This window comes from Epinephelus fuscoguttatus, linkage group LG9 (genome assembly GCF_011397635.1).
Source record: "Epinephelus fuscoguttatus linkage group LG9, E.fuscoguttatus.final_Chr_v1".
Lineage (NCBI taxonomy): Eukaryota > Metazoa > Chordata > Actinopteri > Perciformes > Serranidae > Epinephelus > Epinephelus fuscoguttatus.
In genome coordinates, this window is record NC_064760.1 from 39,146,090 (window position 1) to 39,153,045 (window position 6,956).

The following is a 6,956-nucleotide window of genomic DNA, read 5'->3' on the forward strand; positions in this document are numbered from 1 at the left end:
TCACAATACAGAAAGTAGTGTTACACTGTTATATACACTGATCAGACAAAACATTAAAACCACTGACAGGCAAAGTGAATAACACTGATCATCTTGTTTCAATGTTCTGCTGGGGAACCTTTCATCCTGGCATTCCTGTGGCTGCTGCTGGACACTGTTGCAGCTCAATCTATTATCTGTTTAATCTATTTATTTTACCCTGATAATAACCCAGTACTTTCAGAGGCAGAGAATATTTAGGGCATTATTTTACATAAAAATGTTTTAATTGGAAAATCTTGAATTATGTTGTCTCTCTTGCCACAAGGGGGCATGCCAGCCTTGCAAATAAGGGGTGATGATAAAAGAGTGCTCTACTATACAAATCCCAAATGCTCTCAGCTAGTTATTGAGGAGCACTGAGGTACGCAGAGAAAGAGAGTGGTGAAAGGAACAAAGACAGCCAAGTATGACAGAGAGGAGATAAGAGATAACAGGAGAGGAGGTGGGAGGAGAAAGTTAGACAGTGACAGACAGAGGAGGAGACAGAAATGTAGAAGAAGAGACACAGAGAAACACGTGGACTCAGACATGGAGGATACAGGGACAGTGGCATAAAGGAGAGGAGAGGACATGTACAGAGTGAGAGAGGCAGAGAGACATTGAGACAAGGGGGCTGACTCTCTGTTGGCCGAACGTCCTTGGAGATCGGGGGAGGGCAGCTCAGCAGCAGCTGGGTCACACACACACACACACACACACACACACACACACACACACACACACACACACTAACATGCATACTGTATGCAGAGATACTCCACAGTAATATAAAAAAGGAAAACACGCACAACACTCAGAGCAAGCACACAGCAATCTGTTATAGCTGAATGATGTCATTGTATCTTTATCATCCTCCGACCATCAATATATTTTTTCATTTTTTATCTGTATTAATGATGCACATGACAGCCCACAACCCGCGTGCAACTGAAGCAAGTTGCACGCGGGTCAACCCACAGGTTGACCCACGTGTCGGGTGGTTCAGGTAGGTGGGTTATTAAGTGATAAAGAAGCGTTCTGAGTTATTAATAACTTAACCTAACCTTTTGTAATAGTCCACCTTCCACCACTCCCCTCTGTCTTTCTCTTTGAATCTCTGTCTGTTTTCAGTTCAGTAGGCTTTATTGGCATGACATTTGACATGTGTTGCTAAGAACACAGCAAGCAGCTTTATCATCAATGCTACTGCACTCAGGGTTACCATTGTCTAGTTTATGACCACGAAAAATCTGTTGAAGTCCAACATATTTAAATCCCTCAAGTCATAATATCCAGTGAAGATATTTCCCTCTGAGAATATAAGAATATGTTGTCCTAACAGCAAGCAAGCGTGTCTCTGTCCACACTGAATCTGCTCTCCATGCACTTCTGTTACATTACATAAATAAACCACTGTACCTATTAGCTGTAGGATGTCAGCTGTGTAGGACCACGTAGGATGTCAGCTGTGTGCACGAGATGATACTTAAGACGTAAATACCTAAAAGATGGATGAGAAGGTTGTTATGAGTGGTATCTAGGTGCTCTGCGTATGCTCCAGTGTCCGCCCTGGGCTTTGACCCGGAAGTCAAAAGCATTAAATGCGTAACAGAAGAAGCTGATAACAACATGGCAAAATCTACATCCATAGCCATGCATTTTTTGACGGACAAGGAGACACAGTTCATGCTGTGTCAGCTGAAAGAGTTAAGTATTTTAAAATACATAGATGGGAGGAAAACACGGAATAGTGACCTGTTCAACTTGGTCTGTGACATAATAGGTCAACCAGTAAAAGGTCCAATACTAACAAGCTGAAAGGGGACATATCACCACCTATCGTAGCAGGGCTGGACATACTTTGGTCAATAAATCGATTCCCCTCCCATGCTTGTATACTGGGACAAGGATGGTGATCCAATCAAATGGTCTAGTCAAGCTATAACTATAGCTCTTAACTGTGTATGTTAATGTACTGATTGAGCACGTTTGCAGGTCAGGTCAGGTGGATTTGCTCTCATAACGGGGTGGGGTGGTGCAGGTTTTAAAAACCCTGGCACGCACATTTGTAATCTCTATCAGTTCTAGCTGAAATGAAATTCTTTAGCTTTTCTGATGAAGAAATATATTGTTTGCACTCTGCTAGTGTGAACAAAACAATTTATTGAACACAGCTCAACAGAGCCAATATTAGGGCGTGGTTGTCCCATACTACTCACAATGTGCCATCACAGGAGTATCACTCATATCACTCAGTCAGGGAGACAGGAAACTGTTAAGCATTTGCACTTACAAGCAGTATGAATATATCTCATAAAGGATTTGTAAACATTATAATGCACTCTTGAGTAGATATATTATAGACATTTGTGTGTTTATAAATGCATTTTATTATAAGTATAACTAATAGCATGAACAGCATGAAAGGGCTATTGGTCACTGACTGCTCTGTGCAGATTTAGATGTTACTGTGATGATACAGTAAATCTTTTAGTAAATTTTTGTTTCATCTTAGCTGTCTTCATCTTTAATCATACCTTTTAGGCTGAGCTTGATCATCACATCATACAGGGGGATGAGGAGGAATGGACCTGACTGATAATTAGCTACTGATGTGTCACACCTGAAGGAGCACAGGAGCAATGGTAGGAATGTTGAGTTGTACAGCACTAAAGCTCCATTTGGACAGGGCTAACATTAGAGAGGGAGGTGGGGAATTCACTGTACTCCTCAGTAATTTAACTCAATGTTCTGGGAAATTACAGGATATAATGAGGCAAAGATGTTGTATCTGAATCACAAAGCATACATCTCTCAACACACAAATATATTGATATTATTCAGTGTGACTTCCTGAGGACACTTTAACTCGCCTGAGAATCGTCACTTTGAATTATTCTTCAGTATTAAAGCAATTCAGTGACAGATGTCTGTGCATCCATGGGTAGACTGGCATTGCCAGACCATATCACAAATGTGAGTTAAGGCCTTTGCACATGAAGGGTCTCTTTATATTATACATGAGCAAAATGACTTTGTGTGTAAATATGTTAGTAGCTACGACCTTTTTGTAGGTACTAACAAAATCTACACCTGCTTCTGATTGCTCCTAGTTCTTGTGTAAATAAGGAATGCACATAAATATTGCTTGCCATTATTAGAAACATGACAGAAGATATAAAACATACATAGGCTATAACACATTTAGCTAAATTAGTTGGCAACCAGCAGAGTTAAGATACAGATTAGGTTTCTTCAAAAAAAAAAAAAATGGGGTTATTTAAATAGACTTTATACATTTGTTTTCTTTCATTTCTGGCATCTCATTCCCACTTGAATCAATCAGGAGAGAGAACTCCACAAATTCTGTTTGAGTGGCCAAGACTGTGAGATCCAAGTTACTGACCAAACACTGAGCTATCATTGATGGCTGTCAGATGGCTGTATACAGTGTATAGTGTGTGTATAATTCACCTCCCGTCCACTTCCATTCATTGCGAGTGAAGGGATTAATAAAATATTTGCTTCCAGTGGCAAAGCTAATTCACATCTTCACATCAGGTTGAGCTCAAAGGCGAAGAAGCATGTGTGGAGGAGACACTGATTATGGTCGTCTTTAACCAGCAAATAATGCATGATACTGGCTACTAAATATAAAAACTGCCCCACATGAGTTCTGCCTGACTGGAAGTGACTCGGGAAAAGGGAATTAAAATAATCCTTGATTTGAGATAATGTTAGTTGAATTTCCAGTCAAGAAATTATGATTGTTTAATCCTGTATAACAATAAAACTAGACCAGTCAGTGGTGATACTTTACCCACTAGAACCTGTGTGTAAAATAAACAGGTGAGACTGGAATTAGATAGTTGTTGCCAGACCATTTCATTCATCCTAACTATTTATACTTTGTCGAATTGTTAGACTTTAAAGATGGGCTTGTGAGTATTGAGACCAGCAACTCTCACGTTTACTATTGTAAATTATCCATATTCTATTGTGATGTGTTGTAAGGTTATTCAAGCAAGTATAGTTCAACACTGAAGATGGCCAATTTGCCTGCAACCTACTGCCATTTTAGCAACATAATGTTTTTATGAATATAATTTCAAATTCGAAATAACCATTTTTCTAATAATCATTCCTGTCCTGATCCAGTTATGATGAAGCTGAGCGCAAGACTTTCTTTATGCTAAATTCATGAACAATTCTATTTCTATCCTTCCCCCAATCAGCTGACTATAGCCCCTTTTACACTGCCAGATTTTAGGCGAATGTTGGGTCATTTTGCTGGCAAGCTGCGAGCGTTTAGACACACAGAGCCGGATTGGCGAGTTGATCCGAGGTGCCCAAATTTCCACCTCGTAGGGTAGACATATTTTTTGGTTTAAACAGAACAAGGCGCCCTACCGCCACGGGAGAGGCTGTTGATGACTTGTGGGAGGAGCTGTTGATGACGCCGCACGTGTGAGCCACTGGTGGTGGATAAACAGGAAAATAGCTGATAGCAGGAATGAGTGGCTAGTACTAGTAGCAAGAGGGAAACGCAAACCTGACAGACACAGTAAAGATGACCAACTGTGGAAACAAAGAATTGCACGCCCTCCTTGCCCTCCAGCCATTAACTGGCAGATGACGGGGACAGTGAAGGACGGACCGACTTCTGAGAGAATTGCCGAAGGACTGACCAGCCGCGGCTTCCCTCGGAACACATCATTGTTTACGTCACACACTGAGCTACACGTTTTGTTACTTTCTCACGCCCCCCATTGCCCTGAAAAAGGCACATTCTGTAAACAAAAGTAGTTAGTTTTTATATTGCCAATGCTGAAAGAAGATTGATTGGGCTTTCCTGTAAATTTGCACAATTCCTGTCTAAAAAGGGCTAATGTGTGTGTGCCCTCTCTTGGTTAGCCAATCAAACTTTGCCACAATGTCCTTCAGCCATTCATGTTACTACTGCTGAACTTTAAATCTGTTCTCCTCTCTGCTGCTGTCAGCTGTCATGTTAGGAGGAATCATTGAGCCCTCATCCACACCATTCACTTCCAGGCACCTTATCTAGAGCCCAGGACAAGCTCATCAAAAGCCCACTCTTCCTCACATCCAGATCCTCTGCTCCCTCTTCATCTCATCTCATCACCCCTATTTCCACCACCAGCGTCTAGACTCCATGGAGGGCTCCCTAATCTACCTTCTTTACCACCCTCCTCGAATATATGACATCATGATGGGGTCTAATCGCTTTTCACATTTAAATTATGTGCACATGTCAACAAATATTCTCTCTCTCAGAACGACTCTCTCCTGATTGAACTGCTCTTGATTTTTTCAACCGGTTGTCATTCCGAAGGCATCGAATACCACTGCTTGGTTAGTGAGTTCGGCCAGAGATATTGGATGAAGGGAGATACCCAAGTGTAGGCTTATCCAATGTTAAGAAAACGGTTACTCTTCCTGTCTCCTAAGTGGGCGTGGTTAGCTCTCCCTCCAATCAGAGCCTGTTCTCCCTCAACCCCCCCCCCCCCCCACCCCCCCCACCCCCCACCACCGTGTTGAACAGAGGCTCTGTGGATGTCTGTGTATGCGGATCGAGAAGCAGGTGCAATGAAAATACATTCTTCCTACTATTGCAGCCTATTGTTGCACAAAGCTTGGGCATTTTTTATTTATTACTAGCGGTAAATAACTGTTTGTAAGCTAACTGTGATTTTACCGCCTGTTTATCAAGATCACGAGATCTCGCGAGAACTTGTTTTCTGAGATGGACAGGGCTCAAACAAAGTTAAATTTCTCTTGATCTGTGCGGATGAAAAATGCAGCTTTAGTGTCAGAATATTGGGAAGATGTGTGGCTTGTGGAAAATGAACCCAATATTTACTTTTGTGACTACAGGGCGAAAGAACTGACCATAAATTATGATCACGTTCATTTTCCTCATTGATGACAATACATTCAGAGCTGCCGCAAGTCTCCTACGGGGGCGTGGCGCTGATGTCACTGAATCAGGAAGTGAGCTGAGTTGGGTATCTAGCTTCATCCAATATCTCTGTTTCGGCATCAGACACCCACAAAAAAATGCTTACCTTCGCGGCAGCATGATATGCCACCGAGTGGTGTCAATATGTATCACCACCAGACAGCATCAGTTTGAAACACCTCCGAATAACAACTTAATTTAAGGAGCTGGAAAGTCTCTAAAGCACACCTGAAAGGGGCGTTGGATGGGTCCAACAAACATTTCCCATGCGAATGTTTAGCCAAACCATGGTTTTTTTTCCAAACCTAACCACTTGCTTCAGTTGCAAATAAATTTAGATATGTGGTGTTTTACCAGCGTTGTTCATTTTGAAAAAGACTGTATGTGTCTAATGAGCATAAACTGTTCATTGCCTGTGAAAATCAAAGTGTATTTTGAAAAGACACAATGTGTGTAACAATCTTTAATTGACATGGCGTTCGGAAACTTCAACAACAGATGCAGGAGGATACCGTCATATGTAGATGTGAAAGATGTGAAAGTTTCATAACACCCTTAATCTAACTAATCTAGACAAGCGTAAGTGGTGTAGAAAGGGAGGAAACAATGTTTTCTGGGGGAGAACCCAAAGATCCACCCCCAAAGATGTAGGCCTAATATATAATTAAAGAAATATGTGTCGATGTCTAAGCTAACTCAAGAGTTTTATATGTCTTTCTTACATATAATCTCTGTTGCATCACCATGAGCCTAATTATACATTTCATAACTTTTTAAGGCTATCCTAGATACAAGTCTGCATGGTGGCTGGTCTGGAGATGGTGTCAAAATCCATTTCTAAATTCAGTTACAAGAGAGTTGCCCGAGTCATAAAATACAGAAAGTGGACTTTTGATAAGTGCTGGTCTTTCATCAGATGAGACTGAATGTGAGTGCTGCATTCTGCATGTGAGGC